This window comes from Trachypithecus francoisi, unplaced genomic scaffold (assembly GCF_009764315.1).
Source record: "Trachypithecus francoisi isolate TF-2019V2 unplaced genomic scaffold, Tfra_2.0 Lachesis_group9, whole genome shotgun sequence".
In the NCBI taxonomy this organism is placed as follows: Eukaryota; Metazoa; Chordata; class Mammalia; order Primates; family Cercopithecidae; genus Trachypithecus; species Trachypithecus francoisi.
The window spans coordinates 40,149,662-40,168,973 of record NW_022681474.1 but is presented as its reverse complement, the minus strand read 5'-3'; the positions used below and the strand labels follow the sequence as shown (position 1 = coordinate 40,168,973).

Below are 19,312 nucleotides of genomic sequence, written 5' to 3'. Positions count from 1 at the left end.
GCACACAGGACGGAGGAGCAGATGCGATCATGCCTGTCCCTCCTCCCCAGGCCCTCTGTTAGCAACGTTCAGCTAGCTGGAAAAGAGAAAATATTGTTATGCATTCCTGAGAGCTGGATGTCACCTCTGATTCATCAGCAAGCATTTATTAAGTGCCTCCTGTGTACCTGCTACATAGAAAAGACATATATCTTTTATCTTTTCATGCATGTCACAATTTCTGACTCTTTTAAGATACTCCAACTTGAGATACCCTTAGAAAATTTTAGCTATATAGCTGCTATTCTCATTTCTATGCCAAACACCGTTGCAGAAGGAATTTCAGAAAACAAAGAAATTCAGTTTGAAATCCTCAGCTGAAAGTTTCAATATAGGTTCCCAGAATGGAAGAGGAAAGGAACTGTGATTATATTACAGTGAGAAGAGGAAGTTTGAGTTTGGCTTGCCGTGAATACAACCTTCATAATTATTTCACATTTAAAAAAACAAAACTCCTGGCCACCACCTGTGAGGCCTTCCATGAACGGACCCTGCTCGCCTCCCCTGGTTCAGTTTTGTCCCTGTCTTCTTTCAACACCCACTCAGGCCTCTTTTCAGTTCCTCCTCATAATCACCAAACTCCCTCCAGTCAAGATACTTTGCACTTGCTGTTCCCTCTGCCTGTGATGCTCTTCCCTCTCCTCTTTTCCTCTAGTTAACTCTGCACCCTTCAGCTCCCAGGTGAGTCGTCACTTCATCAGGAAAATCCACACCTCCATAGGTCAAACAAGGCCCCACCACAGCACCATGTCCTTTTTCTGAAACTTTAGCCCCTGTTGTTTCCAGGAGAGGGTCTTGACTGCAAGTTGTCCAGGTTCTTGGAATTTTGGACAAATAATTGGACAAAATGCACAGCAAGGTAAGGAAAGAGTGAAGCAAACAAAAGCAGAAATGTATTGAAAATGAAAGTACACTCCACAGGGTGGGAGCGGGATGAGCAGAGGCTCAAGGACCCTGGTTACAGAATCTTCTGGGGTCCAAATTCCTCCTAGAGGTTTCCCATTGGCCATTTGGTGTTCACCCCATGCAAATGAAGTGGGGGTCTGCAATCAGTCTCACTGGTTGCAGAAAGCAACCAATCAGAGGCTAAAGTGAAGTTACAAAGTTACACTCTACGCAAATGTCCAATTGGTTACAAAAAGCAACCAATCAGAGGTACTTTCAATTTTCCATCTGCCACACAGAAAAGTGGGGGGAGGGGGGCAGGGATTTGCAAAGGGAGTTGCCGCTGGTCCTTTTGTTACTTAGGCATGGAAAGTTGGGGTTTTCCTTTTGATTTAGTTCTAGGAAGTCAGTGTGAATCAGCATTAGGTTCCCTGCCTCCAGACCTTATTCTCCTGCCTCATTATCCCTGTTGTGATTTTACATCTGTTTATGTCAGTGATTTTATAATCAATGACCTTCACCTCTGCTAGATGGTGAGCTCCAGGAGGGCAGCAGCCACCTTACTTTTCCTTACCATCAAATCTTTAGCACCAGCACACCGGAGGCAGCTACAGCGACTGTTAAATATGTACGTATGTGCATCCAAACATACTGACCACTTCCTCTCCATGACTATGGGAAAAAATAGCAAGAAGAGAAATCTGCTTATATTCATTGGACAGGAGAAGAACCGAGTGAACCTTAACAGTGACTGAACACTAGAAAGAGCTACTAAGAGAAGCCAGGTAGACTCCAGGTAAGGACATCTTCAAGAAAGGATCATTCCTCCCAAACAGGAGAGCAGGCAGATGGTCAGATGACCTCTCATGAACCTGCCACTCCCACGTTTTCTGTCCTGGCTGCCTGACTGTGCAGCATGGTGGCCGTATCCCATCATACAGTCTGGAAGTACTCCTACACCAAGTACAGGCTTCACTAACGGCCTTCATCTCCACTTTCTGTTGTGCCTCTTGGCTTGCAGGAAGAACATAGATCCTTTTTTCCAGGATGCAAAATACAGAGCATAACTGCAGTGATGCATCAACATAGCAAATACTGGTTTCCGGAGAGTCAAGGGCCAAATGAGTGGGTTGCCCTGCCCCAAAGTGCAGCAGAGAATAGAGAAAATCCCCAGTGAAAGGGTGTACTTACAAAATCCCGCCCTCTCACCTAGCTATCAAGGGAGTTTCAATGAATTAGCTAGCCAGAAATTCCTGAAAAAGGAGATTATCCCAATTTGTTCATCTCACAAAGGAATTGTGTGAATCCTATTTGACCCCTGTTTTTCCAATCTATGGTATGAATTTAGCTAGCTTTGAAAATGTTTTAGGGCTTACACAGAAATTTGTAAAATGTTAGCGTGAAAATTTTAATTGAGTTATTAGCAATATCTCTTCTTTGAATGACCTTTTAGTACTCCTTATAACATATCACCTCCTTTTACTACCTTCTGGCTGACAGTTTCTAATATATTCCTTCTTCCTAGATGATATCATCTGTCCTTGGGTGGAATTAACTAAAGCACTCTACATTCAGAAACTGACATTAATCCACAGCCCCAGATTTGTAACAGCTGCTGGTATAAACACTGTTTCCATACATTGGGCTTTAACAATGACTGGAAGAAACACATACTACTCATTGGACACGATGACATGCAAACAAAGGAATCAGGCTGACAAACAGCAATGATTTTTTTAAACATTATAAAATTAGCTTAAATATTATACCTACTGCATAAATTTAAGAGAATATTGCTAACATCATGGAAATTTTATTTTCCTCTTATAGATCACATGTGGAGAAGCTAATCATACCAGGAAATTATAAGCATGAATGGCAAACAAGTTGTTAGTTCAAATAACCTTCTGATACTCAGTAAAGGAAATATAGAAAATACAGTCCCATGTTCGCCATAACCCAGGCATTTTGCATCATTCCAAGAAATGGAAAAAGTAAATACACAAGGTATGTGGATACAGAAAGGTACATTCAGAGCTGAGAATCACCAAGCAGGGGAAAGGTAAATAAAACGCCTCCCTGCAAAATTCCCAACCTCAATGGCTTTTCATAAGACCCCAAGGAACCCAAACCCCAAATCCTGGTGTGAAAACTACCAACAAAGGACGAGAGGCCACTTGCCCTCAGCCTTGTCCCAGTCTCTTCCCTTCCCCCAGACCTTATATTCTACTAGAAATAGGCATGTATACATCAGCACAACAACAAGCAGTGACATCTATAGGGACCTGGCCGGCATTTTCCATCAGCACAAACCATGTTATCTAGAATCTGAGGAGGTAAATGACCATTGCTAATGCCAGACTGCTGATGCAGGTCCCGGGGCTCAAGGTGGCTGATAATTAAAGAGTGTCTACTCTTGTTGTGTGGTGGGAACCTGGTGGTGGGAAGAGAGAGCTTCTAAGAGCAAAGGTAAGCAGGGCTAATGGAAGCAAAATTCTGCAGCAGACAATTGAGTGTTTGGGAGGTCCGTTCCTTCTCCTGCTTCACTCTTGTGGTCCTTACACTCTGGGCCTCGCTGCCCCTTGTGAGAAAATGTCAGCCCACTCCTCACACCACCACCACCCTGCACCACTCAAGATACAAGACTGCCACCGCTACTGCATTAGGATATTGTGATGGTGGGCAGGGGATTGCGAGATCAGTGGAAGAGTAAGGCTATGTCTGTCAGAGTCACCTGGGGAACAGGTGTGTCTCTAGATGAGGAGCAATGCCCAAGACAGCAGACCTAGATAAGTGAGAGAAATGTCTCCTTTGGCCTGAATTTGGAAGGGGCCAAGTATCTAGGAGGGTGCTCCTGGAGCTGTGAATTAAGGAATGAATCCACTGCATAGAAGCAGGAACCACTAAGCAAGGGCCCAGGTGACCTGAGACAGAGATGACAGTCTCCAAAGTTCTGAGAGGTGGCTGATCAAGTCAGTGGGAGAACACCTGGGGCCCTGGAAGCCAGCCAGACTAAACTCCTGGTACTCTCTTTGATACAGGAGGGGGACAGGGAAGTGCTGGGTAGAGAAGGGTGGGGTCCTTGGCAAGGGCTTCAACCTCAGGCTTGTACCCATGGATCTAAGTGAGAACAGGCACTCCTGTTTTTGCACCCAAATGTTGCATTTTCCAAGACCACTCCGGCCCACCATGCCCCAATCCTGTGCTCATAAAAACCCGAGACCCTAGCAGGCACAGACACAATCAGCTGGACATCAAAAGGAGCAGAAGAGCACACCAACAGACACCAACAGACACCAGCAGACACCACCAGGCCTTTGAGGAGGGATGACGCAGAATTCAGTCAGGGGCAGTCAGTAGTGGTCTGAGGAGAGTCCGGCTGCTGGGTGGCCCTACCCCAGGGGAAGACTACCTTTCCACTCCATTCTCCACTTCTGGCTCCCCATCCACCTCACTGAGAGCTACTTCTACCACTCAATAAAACCTTGCACCCATCCTCCAAGCCCATATGTAATCTGATTTTTCCAGTACCCTAGGGCAAGAACACGGGATGCAGAAAGCCCCTCTGTCCTTGCGTTAAGCCAGAGGGTCTAATTGAGCTGATTAACACAAGGCACCTGCAGACAGCAAAACTGAAAGAATACACTGTAACATACGCCACTGGGGCTTCAAGAGCTCTAAACATTCAACCCTAGACCCTGCTGTGGGGTCGGGGTCCAAAAACACTCTTCACCACCTGCCTGTCTGCATGCTTCCCCAAAGCGTGTCAGCAGCAGGGCATCAAAGAAGCGAGCCATGCCCCTGTTGCACACCCTGCAAGGGGAATAAGGGAACTCCTCCGATTTCATCTTGACATCCCTGTGTCATCCCCGAGAAAGGTTCCAGACTGCTTCATTTGTGCTAAGGATAGAGTGAGAAAACAGCTCATCCCTGGGACCAATGTGATCAGCAATGATCACAGGAAAATTGGGGCCGGAGTCCCATCAGCCCCTCCCCTTCAAGAGAGTCTCACTATCTGTAGAAGGTTCTGAGTTTTGCTTTTACAAAGGAAGGTGGCACATCTTTATACTAACTACCTCCAGGTATTCAAAATGTACCCATCCTATTATCCTCTAAGCTAGTTTGCCTGTCAGACTAGGTTAATAGGTCTGATTATTATACCCTACAAGTAACATATTTCATTCACTCATGTATCTACTCAACTTACTGCCCATTTAGAATGAGTCCAGCACTGCATTAGGTGTGGAGCTACAAACACAATTACAATGTGATCCATGCCACCCAGGAGCTCACATGCAATCTAAGAAACAACCTGGAGACAGAGCCTTAACTAAAAGGGTAACTGTATTGGTGGGAATTGAGAGACTATGTCAGCTCTGGTAGGGGAAGTATTTCAGTTCGGCAAGATGCTTTGGAGGATGCTTATATTATGCTGGAAGGCAGACACCTCCACTGCCCACAGACGAGGCCAACTCATGGCAGAGGATTCCAGGAAGACTTCAAGAAAGCAGTAACAAAGTCAGTTTATCTCATTAAGGAAAGGGGACATAAGCCCAGCAGAGAATGAGTTCCACCAGTCCTGGTCATGCAGCATGAAAGGCTGAGACTGTGGTGAAAAATATGAACTGGAGATTCAGGCAGACAGGTTCTAGCTGTAACTCTACCACTCTGGGAAAATTACTTATCCTAGCCATGTCTCTGGTTTCCTGAGCCATAATACAGACAACAATCCCTACCCCTCCTATGAGTGGTGGACAGCAAGGATTCTAAAATGTGGCTGGTGGGCCAGCAGCAGTTTTCTGGGAACTTGTTAGAAAAGCAAATTTTCCACACTCCACCCCAGACCTCCTGAATGAGAAATCCTAGTGGTGGGGCACAGCTGATTCTGAAGCACTTTAAAGTCTGAGAAGCACTGAGGCACTCATGAAAAGGGCTGGTGTTTGCTAAGTGCTTTGCAAAATGCCAAACACGAAGGAAGCACTCAATCTTAGTTACTGAATCTTGTTATGTCATGAGGCCCCTTGGGAAAGTCATGTAGAAAAGGACATGAAGGGAGGAGTTACTTTTGCTGAAGGTCAGAACCAAGAGAGAACTTCAAGTGCTCTAGCGTCCTGCACCAGAAGCCCCTGGGAGATTATCAAAAGGCAGATCCTTGAGCTATATATCAGGCCCATGAATATAAAGTACTAGACTAGGACCTGGGACTCTGTAAGCTCTTATGCAGAAGTCTACCACGTACTCTGTGTGTTTGTCGGGGTTTTGTGTTTGTTACTGGGATATTTTTCTTTTGATTTTTTTCTTATGCCTGCATCTACCTTAAGATAGCTCCTGCGAGGGCCTCTCTCTCTCTCTTTCTGTCTCTTCTGAATTTCTACACTGGCTTCCACTACTGTCCCCATCTCCAGCCTTTTCTCCCTTCCAGCCTATTGTTCTAAGTCACTCCCTGGAGTGATATTTCTAAAACATAAATCTAAGTATATCACTTCCTGCTTAAAATAAGCAAATCAACCTTCACTGCCTCCCATGAAGAATTCTAATTCCTTAGCCAGCTCCCCAGGACGCTCCTCAGGCTGACTGCAGCCTCAGCTGCCCCTGCTTCTCTTCATGCCATGTGTCCTACTACCAGAGTCCAATCACTGCCCTCTAATTAGGCCTCATGTCCTCCCACAAGAGTCCAATCAATGCTCTCCAATTAGGTCTCATGTCCTACCAGCAGGGTCCAATCACTGCTCTCCAATCAGGCCTCATGTCTTCCCACCAGGGTCCAATCACTGCTTTCCAATCCGGCCTCATGTCTTACTACCAGAGTCCAATCACTACTATCCAATTAGGCCTTTCTCTTTCCTCAAAGAGAAATGGCTGGCTGGGAGCCGTGGCTCATGCCTGTAATCCCAGCACTTTGGGAGGCTGAGACAGGTGAATCACCTGAGGTCAGGAGTTCGAGACCAGCCAGACCAACATAGTGAAGGCCTATCTCTACTAAATGCAAAAAATTAGCTGGGCGTGGTGGCGCATGCCTGTCATCCCAGCTGCTTGGAGGCTGAGGCAGGAGAATCCCTTGAACCTGGGAGGCGGAGGTTTCAGTGAGCCAAGATCATGCCATTGTACTCCATCCTGGGCAACAACAGCGAATCTGCATCTCAAAAAAAAAAAAAGAAAGAAAGAAAGAAAAGAAAAAAGAAAGAAAAAGAAAAAAAAGAAGAAGAGAAAAAAATAAACAACAACAGAAAAGGAAAGAAATGGCCAAATGGCCTTCTCACCTTTCCCCATAAGGAGGAAGCCTCTCATCCTTCTCCAAACTCTTCTGTCACTGATTCTACCACTGATGTGTTTTTTGTCTTCTTCACTAAACCAGCAATGCCCAGAGGGAACAGCCTCACTTTTGTATAGTCTATACCTTGAAAAGTCTCACCAAAATTATCAGGAAGCAGTTCAGAGATGAGGTAGTAACCCCTGTCACTGCCCTATGCTTAACTGCCTGGCTAGGGTAACCACCACTATTCTGTCTGTCTCTAGAACACACAAGCTGCTGGCCATGGTAAAGGGAATACTGGCAGCTACCCTGTGCATGTTACCGTTATCCAGGGGCTGGTTGATGGCTAAGTGATTGATATTGGCATGCAAGAGCTTCTCGGACGGTGTGGTCCTGAGACTAAATAATTACTCATGATTATATTCCCTGCCTATCTGCATGTGCACACACAGATGTGGCACTTGGATGGCCTTAGGCTCACTAAACTGAATTGATAGAAAAGATGGAAGCCAAAATGTAACTTGACTCGTTGTGCTTCTTTCCATTCATTCCAATGAGTGGAGCAGAGGACCTCAGCTTCTGTGACTTGTCCTCTGTCATTTAGTATATACTATTATATATTTGGGAGATATATATTTCATAAACCTCAGCTCACTGGGTGGCTTTGATCTTCTGACAGCCCTGTTAAAAATGTTGCCAACAGTTTACAGCATAGTATTGTAGAAACAGCACTACACTATGGAGCCATAATACCTAGGTCTCTTGAAACTTAATTCTGCCTTTTATTAGCACTATGACTTTAGGCAAGTCACTAAAATTCTTGGGCCTCAGTTTCCTTATTTGGGAAGTAGGGTCACTACTCCATGTTGGACCAAAATCACAGAGCTGCTATAAAGAATATCTGATATAACAAAAAGAAATGTGCTTTTTAAGTGTAACTCAGTATTTCTGTAACAATTCTTCCCCATTTTAAAATTTTATCCCATGTAGTTACACAGGTGTCTAGATGCTTGGCCCTTTTCTTTTTTTTCTGAGAATGTGATGGTGCTGTTGAAAATTCCTCTTTAGCTATTTTCTTTTTTTTTTTTTTTTTTTTTTGAGGCGGAGTCTCGCTCTGTCACCCGGACTGGAGTGCAGTGGCCGGATCTCAGCTCACTGCAAGCTCCGCCTCCTGGTTTACGCCATTCTCCTGCCTCAGCCTCCCGAGTAGCTGGGACTACAGGCGCCCGCCACTTCGCCCAGCTAGTTTTTGTATTTTTAGTAGAGACGGGGTTTCACCGTGTTAGCCAGGATGGTCTCGATCTCCTGACCTCGTGATCCGCCTGTCTCGGCCTCCCAAAGTGCTGGGATTACAGGCTTGAGCCACCGCGCCCGGCAAGCTATTTTTCATCTTAGAGTCTTGACCCATCACACCATATCCATTCTTCTGAAATCATCTTTCTAAAGTGTAAAATGCTATTGTCTTCTCTAACTCTTCTTGGCTATAAATGAGCTTGAAGCCGCTTCTTTCCCCCTACTTTTACCTAATTAACTTATCTTTATTGATCAGAATTAAGTCTAAGGCATATGTACCCTTCATTGAAGCCTCTTTCAATCTGCCACCTCTTGAATTCAAAGAGGTTTGCTGGGGGTGAGGGTGGGATTTGGTAAGTATAGGGATGAAGAAGAAGGGCTCAGGAAAGGACAGGTGTGGGCCTCTGAAACACTTCCATAAATGCCACCACCTGGAAAACAGAAATAAGAGAGGGCTGTTTTGTCCTAAGAAGTAGCACATTATTTGGCCATTCTACCCCTCCCTGGAACCTCCTCCACCCAACCCCATATCAGACCTGATACTATATAGCGACAGGAAAGCCATGGATAGTCACAATTCTGCCACCTCTCCTTGCTGCTGTTCCCTGCTGATGACATTAGCTGGAAGACTGCCAGAGCTTAGAGAGAAAAACTAACCAAAATGATCATAAAGCCATTTGGAAATATACGAGTATGATCAACACACTAAATAATAATTATGTACATTTGTATTCCCTGCCAATCTTCATATACAGAGTATAAATGTAACCTGCTCCAAATGAATCACTTAGTTTTAAATACCTGAGAGTTATAGCCCTATGATTCTGACAAAGTAACCCACATATCTCGTACCTCAGGTTTATCACAAAGACATTGCCATGAATTGAAACCCCAAAGAACAAAGCCAGTTGGAATTTTAAAACACTGACTTCCAACTTCTCATTATGGGCTATATTCTTCTCAAATATTTCATCAAGCATTTTTCCTCTCTCCGGTTTAAATCTCAATCACTAAAAGGAATGACTCGAAGGCAATAATGTAGAAACAAAAGAGGAGATTAAATACAAATTAAGCTTTCATTTGTACTGTTTTTCCAGACTGAATTAAAGTGATTGAGCTAACTTTGGTGTAAAGTAAATTTTACAGCTGTTAGAAATGATAGAATGTAAATTGGATTATACTATTTAAATATTTTACAAATAATTGAAATGGCATTCTTAGAAGTTATGTTCCAATATTCCTGTTCAAACACAATAGATCATGCTGACCGGCTCTGGGTATTTATCTTTTCTTCTGCTTGATATTTCTTCCATTACCAAAATGAAACTCAAGGATATGCACCAAAAATAGGTCAGGGGCACCAGTTAAGGTGATGTGCATGCAAAAGCATGAGGATACAATTTAACCTATTCAAATTAATTCATTCCAACAGATATTTATTGATTGCAGGGCATTGAGCAAGGTACTGGATTCAATGAGGGAGTAACCAGCCTTGCCCTGAACACACTTATTGTCTCTAAGAAGGAGAGAAGACAAGCCATATAAAATGATGCTACATAAAGCAGAATAATACAAATGCATGACAGACGTGTATTGCAGGAGAGGTGATGATTTAACAGGGTAGGTTGGGAAAAGCTTTATGAAAAAGATGGCATTTAAGCTTGGTCTTGAAGGAAGAATAGAATTTCTATAGGTAAACAGGCAAACATTGTAAGAAGCATGTATAAGAAGCAAAGGAGAAATAAATAGCTTGAATTCATGGGAATGAGAAAACATGTAACATGTTTGGAGAAGAGAGAATAGAACAAATCATCCGGGTGTGGTGGCTCACGCCTGTAATCCCACCACTTTGGGAGGTTGAGGAGGGTGGATCACGAGGTCAGGAGTTCAAGACAACCCTGGCCAATATAGTGAAACCCCGTCTCTACTAAAAATACAAAAAAAAAATTAACCGGGCATGGTGGCGCATGACTGTAGTTCCAGCTACTCGAGAGGCTGAGGCAGGAGAATCACTTGAACCCAGGAGGTGGAGGTTGCGATCATACCACTGCACTCCAGCCTGGGGTACAGAGTGAGACTCCATTGTCTCAAAAATTTAAAAAAGAGAGAGAGAGAAAAAAAAAATAGAACAAATCAGAAGGCACTAAAATGTCTAGAAACATAATGAGATGTTCTCTCAGTCTTTCAACCAACATTTATTGAGGAACCATGTACCCATAAGATCTGTGGGGAAATATATAAAAAAAAAAAGCAACATTGCTTTTCTCAAGGAATTCATATTTTAGGAGTTAAGACATGTAAAAAAATACAAAGTAGAAATTTAAAAGTACCATACAGTGGTAGAGATAGGGTGCTTTGTCAAGTTAGTAGAGGTGAAGATCACTACTAAGCAATGAGGAGGAGGAAAGCCTCAATGGATGCATGTGTGAAGATGAATACATTCGATTCACTCATTCATTAATTTGCTCACTAAAAATATACATTTGCCTTCAGTTTCCTCAGATCTTGGACATTCAGCAAATGGAGAAACAAAGATGAATAAGACACAGTCTCTGCCCTTATGGAACCTGATTTGATGAAAACAAAGGGTAAAGGTGAGTAGGGGAAGATAAAATTAGTAAGACAAGCAGATATCAAACAAACCCAGGGAGTCTAGGGTTTTAGAACACAATCAGTCCGATATTGGGGAGCTTGTGAAGCCACTGAAGATGTCTGGGCAGAAGCTTTTAGAAGACTGGTCTGTGTCTTGGTTTGAATGCTCCTGAAAGAGAGCATTGAGAAGAGAACTGAGAAGAGAACATGGGGGCAAGAAGCTTATTTGGGAGACAACCCAAAAGAGCAGGAGAGAGACGGGAGGAGGAAAATCCAACATCAGGGTGCATTATCAAGGTTGCTGCTCTTGGCAATGGGCATGACTCCTTCTCCAGTAGGTCCAACAAGCATACGGAGGCCTCCCAGAACTGCCTGCGTGAAGGGTAAGAGGCTGAGCAGCAATCCATCAGCTTCAGTCCCCCATCAATTGCAGGTTACCCCGATGGGGGCACTGGCTCAATTGCACTTGCAGGCTACACTGAACTTACGCACAGGCTCATTTGGCTCCTGGGAAGGTCCTGGGGCAGAATGAAGAAAGACTCTTGCAGTAACTTATGAGACACCATCAGCAAGAATCTGAGCTCATGTGAAACTGTGCATGGGAGCTGTCACTGAAACCAGAGGTGAGCCAAGGAGACGTGATGGGGGCCCCTAAAGTGTCTGCTAGAGTTAGGTGGTAGCCTGAATGTAGGGCAGGGAAGAAGGGGAACAGCTAGGGGAAATGGTCATTGGCTAGCCTGGGAAAGAGAAAGATAAGGAAGAGCTGAAGGAGTGGTGGGACTGGGGAGATGGGAATGGATGCTGAAAATATCCTCACGGATTAAGCAACTGATAAACTATTTGGAAGTGAGGAGATACATCACAGATAACTGAGATTCTAAACCTTATGACAACCGAGAGCAACAGGGTGTCGGGGCCAAAGAGAAGTGAACATGAGAAGAGCAGCAAAGAGAAGATGATGCCCCGGAGAAAGAAAGTGGGACTAGAGCTTGGGAGACAGGGAACTGGAAATCATCAGCATGGAGACAGGAGTAAATGTCACAATTTTGCTACAAGCATTCTATAAGAAGGGGAGAAATTGCTGAAGATGAGACACAAAGAAACAGTGAATGGGGAGAGTAGACAAAGGATGAGGCAGAAAAGAGAGATCACAAGATCTAAGCAGACAGAACAGAGAATTTCAGAAGTAGAAGCTGGTCAACAGCGGGAAGTGCTGCAGAGAGGATGGAATGATTAAGACCTAGAAGTGCCCACTAGATGCAGTGACGAAGTCGTGGGAGAGCTCCAAAGGACATATTCCAGTAGAGATGGGCTTGTTCCAGAATCCGGCCAACAAAGGTCTAAGGAATAAGGGAAAGAGTCAGCCTTTTGCAATGGGGTTTCCTCATCTGAATCATAGAATGTGATTCCCGTGACTCACTTCTCAATTCTCCCAAATGTCGTACATAACACATATGTTTCTAAATGCAAAGAAGTCAATTCATTATACACAATCAATGCCTTTTTCTACAAAGAGCCATCTGGTCTCTGCAGCAACTACTCCACTCTGCTTCTGTAGTGCCAAAGTAGTCATAGGCAATACCAAAATGAATGGGTCCAGCAGTGTTCCAATAAAATTTTATTTGTGGACACTGAAATCTGAATTTTATCTATTTTTCATATGTCAAGAATTATTCTTCTTTATTTTTTTTTCAACCTTTAAAAAACATATAAACCATTCTTAGCCCACAAGCCCTACAAAAACAGATGGTGGCCACATGTGGCTTTCAGGTGACAGTTTGTCGCTTCCTTAGGACGTCAGAGCTTAGTTATCACCCAGAGCCCCAGGTGAGAAAGGCTGGTTCATATAAATGAAGCAGCAAGAGGGGAGAGGACAATGGTGTAAGGGACAGTTAGGATCAAGAATATGTTTAAGAGTAGAGAAAGCACATGGATTATGACAGATTCACAGGAAATTATCTTTGGAGAGGGAGAGTTGAAGACACATGAAAAAGAGGAGAGTGGTGGATCAAAGTCCTAGATGACAGAGAAGGAGACAGGACAGAAAAGTGAGCCTGGGTCAAGAAGAGGCAGAGAACTTCCCCTGAGATGGAAGGGGAGATGGGGAAGACAGGCAGGAACCAGATTACGGAGAACCTAAAAGCCAACCCGAAGAGTTCACACTTCATTAAGTGAGCAATGAGAAGCTACAGAAAGTGTTTAGGCTGAAAAGCACAGCCCAAGAATCAGTAATGCAGTTAGTTTTCCCACCACAGACTGAATAAATAAGCAAACACTCTGTGTATACATATTTACATAATGCAGGTATGACCGGAATAGAAGAAGCTGAAAATACATGATGACAGGCTCTCTTGCTCAAAAAGCTCCCCACAAATGCATTCTGGGATGGAAAGACAAGACGAGCTAACATACTCAAAGACAGCTGGTTCGATATATCCATATAGAAATGTGCCCTCACTCTCAAGACAGAATATCACATATGGCAGCAATATGGGCCTATATCAGGGTGGGGTTGGCCGTGGAGTGCAGCATGGTACCCAGAACAAGGCTCCAGTCTCAATTTCATTATTAACCATCTGCATGATGCCAAGACAGGCAAATTAGCTTCTCTGAGCCTCTGTTCCTCAGAGTCAAATGGGGATTAAAATGTTCCCTGTGCCTCAAAGACTTGTTACAGGATCAAAGAGTTAGCGGATGTGAAAATGTTTTAGGAGTGTAACAGGTGACATAGATGGAACACTGTCACAGAAAACCAGTTCTCTAGACCCCCATCCCTTCATATCTGAATCCTTCTCCCATTGGGCAGCAGTCGATTATTTCAGGGGCACTCACCTTAGCCAGAAGACATTTTGCTTGCCTTACTTGCGACCTCCTTTATTTGCCTTTACCCTTTTTCTTAAAACCTGTACATCTTTTGGAGGACAGGATGTCCTTTCTATAAGGTGTGTGCCAGGGGTGGGGTCAAGCCATTCACACATGACAGAGCTGCATGTGTTAAGGACCCTGGTGGAGAAATCCTGGTTGAGATGGCACTTCAGCCAGGCCTTGAAGGTGAGCCAGGATGGAGAGAGAGAGGAGGGTGAGGCTTTCTGAGGAGTGGGACAGCACAAACTGCATGTGATCCCTTCAGTTACACCAAGCATCTGGACACACTGGGAGAAATCGCCAAACAAGTGGGAGAGGCTCAGGAATGCCCAGCCAACATCAGAGTCTAAGAAAGTGAAAAAACAAGAATATCTTTTCCTTATACCATTCAAATTCTGATTTTGTTTTTGAAGCTGAAATACAAAAGACATAATACTTTAATATTAATAACAATCAGAGTTAATAAGAATCTGCATTGGTGAAGCAGTACAAATAACCCCAAAGCCTTACATTCATATAATGACAATGTTTACTAAGCATTCTCCTATCTCTTGACTACTTGGACTATAGTATAGTCATGTAACACAGGCAGTTAAAATATAATTACCCCCATTTCATAAAAAGAAAAAGGGAACAGGAGCTCAGAGAGGTTAAGTGACTAACCTGAGGTTACACAGCTAGGAAGTATTAACGGAGGATTGGTGTGGGAACCTGAGCTGTCTGCCTCAGAGCCCAGCATCGTTTTCATTCCCACTCACTCTATCTCCTGGTTCAAATAGGCCATGAACTTAATCTTTAGGTTGTCCTCATCCTCCTACCAAGACGACAGCCAACACCTCACAATGACAAAAGTAAAATAACAAGACAGAGCAAATCATAGATCAGAGGTAAGCAAACTAAAGCTCATGTGCCCACTCTAGCCCACCATCTATTTTTGTACAGCCTGCAAGCTAAGGATAGTTTTTATATTTTTAAATAGTTAAAAAAATCAAGAGAGAAGTAATATTTTGTGATCTGGGGAATTATATGAAATTCAAATTTTGGTGTCCATAACACAGACATGCCCATTCATTTACAATGGACTATGGCCGCATTTACACTACAGCAGACTTGAACAGTTGCAACAGAGACTCTGGACCCCAAGCCAAAAATAGCTACTACTTGGCCCTTTACAGAAAAAGTTTGCTGACTGCTTCCAAAGATTATAGGTCTGCAAATCACAGCAAGGACCAAACAAAGCACCTAGAAAGGGGAATCACAGGAGAAAATAGAGCCCTAAATCCTGAGTCCCCAGATTTTACATATCTTGCTTGTAAAAATGGGGTTTTTAGGGATAAATTCTTAAAGTGTCAGTACCTTCCCACTGGGTGCTTTGGGATTCCTTTGACAGTTTCACAACCAAAATAGCTTTCTCCAGTCACTTTAATTTCTCTCTAGCCCCTCACCCTTCCCTACTGTGCCTACATGGGTTGAACCTCATTGCTTCCAGAAATGAAGACACTCTGGTGTCAGCTGTAAAATCTGTATCTCATCCAGGCGCAGTGGCTTACGGCTGTAATCCCAGCACTTTGGGAGGCCGAGGCAGGCGGATCATGAGTTCAAGAGATTGAGATCATCCTGGCCAACATGTTGAAACCCCGTCTCTACTAAAAATATAAAAATTAGCTGTGCATGGTGGCACGTGCCTGTAGTCCCAGCTACTCAGGAGGCTGAGGCAGGAGAATCGCTTGAACCTAGAAGGCAGAGGTTGCAGTAAGCCAAGATCGCGCCACTGCACTCCAGCCTGGCAATAGAGTGAGACTCTGTCTCAAAAAAAAAAAAAAAAAATGCATCTCCCTTCCTTAGACAAGTGGATATTTATTGACAGGGTGCAGGATAGAGAAAGAAAGGAGAGAGACTGCCTGTCCAGAAGGCAGTAACCTTGGTGGATATCCAATGTCACCAGCCCCAAACCATCATTCTCGCAGATGTACAGCATATTATTTAAAGGGAAACAAATATCAGCCACTGAATGTCACGGCAAGGACACATCTTCTGCCTCTTAACTAAACTTATCAGAGCTGCAGTTTAATACGGTTCCTTTTTCATCCTCCCCTCAAATTCATCTTCCCAGGCAGCTCTTGACACCACCAGCAAACAGTCAAGACGAAGATTTAGTGATGTTAGCTTCAAACAGATCTAGATTTATTGACATGTGGGCTGGCTTTCTCAGGAGCTACAGTACACAGGATTAATTTTAACTGTTCCTTAATGTTCAGCACTGCTTTGCAAATACCCAAATGTCTGGCCGTTCGTGGGTGAGGTCAGTTTTCACCAGAAACAAGATCCTCAGCAGTGGCTTGCACTTTCTCTAATCAGGTTGGCCAGGTTAATTGACGTACTCTGTTTCTTAATAAGAGGGCAGAACCTAAGCAAACTTCCTGCCCGAACCCCTTCGCTTCTCATGCCCTCTCAGCTGCCCATGCCTCTCTCTGAAATCAGCAAAGAAGCAGCAAAACCAACAAGCAATCTTCATTGCTACCAAAGCTTTACATCTTGTTGTTTGCAAGCTCCCCACAAGACTACAGGTACTTCAATGTCTGAAGCCAGGGAAAGGCAGCAGCCAGCCAGTCCCTTTACCGGCTGTGTATTCCAGAGTTGGAGGCCACAAAGCTGAGTGTTGCCCATCTCCCACAAACACCTTTGATGAGCCCACTTGCTGTGCCACAATTCTGTGCTGTGTGGAGCAGAAGTGGCTCATGGAGCCATCGATGGCCACTGGTCGCAGAAAAGCAAAATCTCCCTCTCTAGCCTTTCCATCCTGACCCCTCACTGCCCATATGACTGGTCACACCAGGGTCCAGGGTTACCCAAGAAGGGGAGCAGCCTGGGCTGCAAGAGCAATGAGGAGGGGAAAAAACTGGATAGAAGAGAAGAAATAAAATCTCTGTCAATCCTTTTCTAACACTAGACTAAAGAACAAATTTGCAGAGCTCCGTTAAAAGATTAACTGCTAAATGAAAAAGAGCTACTAGATGTAAATTTAAAAGTCCAAAAACACCCAAGAGGCATAACTATAATTATTGCTGAGGGAAGCTCTTTAGGACTAAAAATACATTTCCATTAACAATCAAAATTAGTTTTCATTGCTTTTTTCTTGAGCTTTCAGTGAATAACCTTTGATGGTAGTACATGATAATGATTCATTAGAAAAAGTGAATTTGTATTTCAGAAGTATATAGCAAAAAAAAATTAGCCAAGAAATTATTCCTCCATATAAGTCAAATGGCAGGAGAAGGGAACATTTTTAGAATGAGTAATGGCTTCCTATAAAAGCTAACCCAGACGGCAGGTACCCACTTGAATATCATTGGACAACAGAGCTGACAAACAAATTTTTTCTAAACCTCCAGTGATTCAGAAGAACTGGTAGGGTAAGATAACATCTTTTTCTTTAAATTCTGGCCAAAAATGTACAAGGAAAACACATCATATCACCTCAAGAATTCCATAGATTTTAATCTCCATAGAAGTGTGTCTAAAATAATACATGTAAAGAACCAGTGAGTCATGATTTTTTTCATATTTTTTGAGATATATTTGCATAATAAAATGCACAGACCTTAAGTATACAATGTGATCAGTTTTGACAAGTGCATATACCCATAGAACCACCTCCATTCAGATCTAGAACATTTCTAACTTGCCACCATCCCACAAAGTTATCTTGTGGCTCTCTCTAGAACAAACTACTATTCTGCTTTCTATTATCCCAGATTAGTTCTCAAGTGTCATATAAATGGAATCATACAGTAAATACTCTTGTGTATGACTTATTTCACCCAGCATGTTTTTGAGATTCAATTTTGATTAATTCGTTTAAAACTTAGCTATGTAAAAATTTTCAGAGGCCAAATGATTTGGAGGGAAAACTGACAAGCAACAGCACTTTCAGGTAGCGGGTAAAAGAAAGAGATGGAAAAACCCAGGTTTTTCTAGAGACATTTTAAGCAAGGAAGAAAAAATTGGAGATTTTTTTTTATGTCATAAATCATCCTGAAAGGCTCTGGAAATCCTGTGATGAGCTCTAATTCACTCACCTATCACAAGGAGGTGTGATATAATGGCAAGCTGTACATAATTCATAATTCTAAACCTAATTATGATGAGTGGCCTAGAAATTTGATTAAAAATCATTAATTCTGCTACAGAACCTCAAAACAAAAATGAATATATAGAAAGGATAAAACTGTTTTGCTAGATGGATTATTCTTTGAAAATCTGAAGCAAGATGATAAAAGTAAATTATTTCAAAGAATCACTGCCAAATTGTAAAGTGTAGGAAGCAAATGCTGAGTTACTAACACTAGAGCAGAAAGTGTAGCTTCCATTAAATGATGGAGATAAAATACAGTCTTGCACCCAATGCACAAACAATAAGGAAATTACAAGGGAAGGCCTTATTTTTTTCCTAAGGATATGGTCAACTAATATTATATTATAAATCATATTAATGGCACATAGGTTGAATCAAAGGGTAAAACTCCTTGGAACTAAGAATCCAGGGAGCTTGAGGTTCCCCTAGGCCTCTGTGTCCTGGGAAATGTTAGGACTCGCACTCAGGGGAACAGAAGGTTACAGAGCTGAACCTGCATCATGTCCCATAGGTTCATATAGCACGTCCTGCTTCCTTCAGTCTTTTCATATCTATTATATCATCTCATCTTTGCAACAACTTTGTTAGGTGGTATTATTAGAAGTTCCCTAACATTTACTGTAGACGTTTTAGAGTATTGAAAATAACACTGCACATATTATTTCATCCGGTTCTCAAGATAACCTTAAAAGTAGATAGAAACCTTGCCCCGTTAATAGTTAAGTCTTTTGCCAAGGTAGTACGGTTATGCAGTAGCAGGCCTGAGGCTGTAAGTTGTCTATTGACTTCTAATTCACTGTTCACATCGCTACCATCTCATGCTGCAGAGAAGTAACATTAAACCCACATGATAGATGAGAAGACTGAGGCAAAGCTTCAAATCCTTAGAAGCTAGCTAATGGCAGGCCCGAAATTTAAAAACATTAAAAAATAATATATGGGAAAAATCAATTTTCAGGACTATTCTTCAGCCCTCAATGAAGCCTTTTCTTGTCTAGAAGATATCCAAGCACCTTCTGTGTCCTTGCTCTGCTGAATTAAAACTAAAGTCAAGTTTCCCATCTAAAGGTAGCTGAGCCTTCCCTCTCTACCTAGCTTGCCACCTACATATTGGAGTTGTAATAACTTGCATTTCATAATTTCCAGTGTCCAGTACATTCTAAGCATTTACCAATGTTGTTCATTTTACTAAGGTTGTCTTCTCACAACAAACTTATGAGGTAGTATAAATATCATCCCCATTTTACAGG

At 42.9% G+C, this 19,312-nt stretch overlaps 1 protein-coding gene and 1 long non-coding RNA gene across 7 annotated transcripts in view; one reads left to right on the top strand and one right to left on the bottom strand.

Annotated features, from left to right (window-relative positions):
* LRMDA (leucine rich melanocyte differentiation associated) overlaps positions 1–19,312 on the bottom strand; it is a 1,134,568-nt gene that overhangs the window by 682,104 nt on the left and 433,152 nt on the right. The gene's annotated exons all lie outside the window — the stretch shown is intronic.
* The window catches only part of LOC117082758, a 30,982-nt gene continuing 15,523 nt past the window's right edge, over positions 3,854–19,312 (top strand). Inside the window, exons 1-2 of one of the 2 annotated variants that reach the window (XR_004436763.1) lie at positions 3,854–3,947; positions 10,964–11,064. This is a non-coding gene — a long non-coding RNA (uncharacterized LOC117082758). Of the gene's footprint in view, positions 3,948–9,828; positions 10,091–10,963; positions 11,065–19,312 lie in introns of those variants that run through there. The other variant, XR_004436762.1, reaches the window with a different exon arrangement.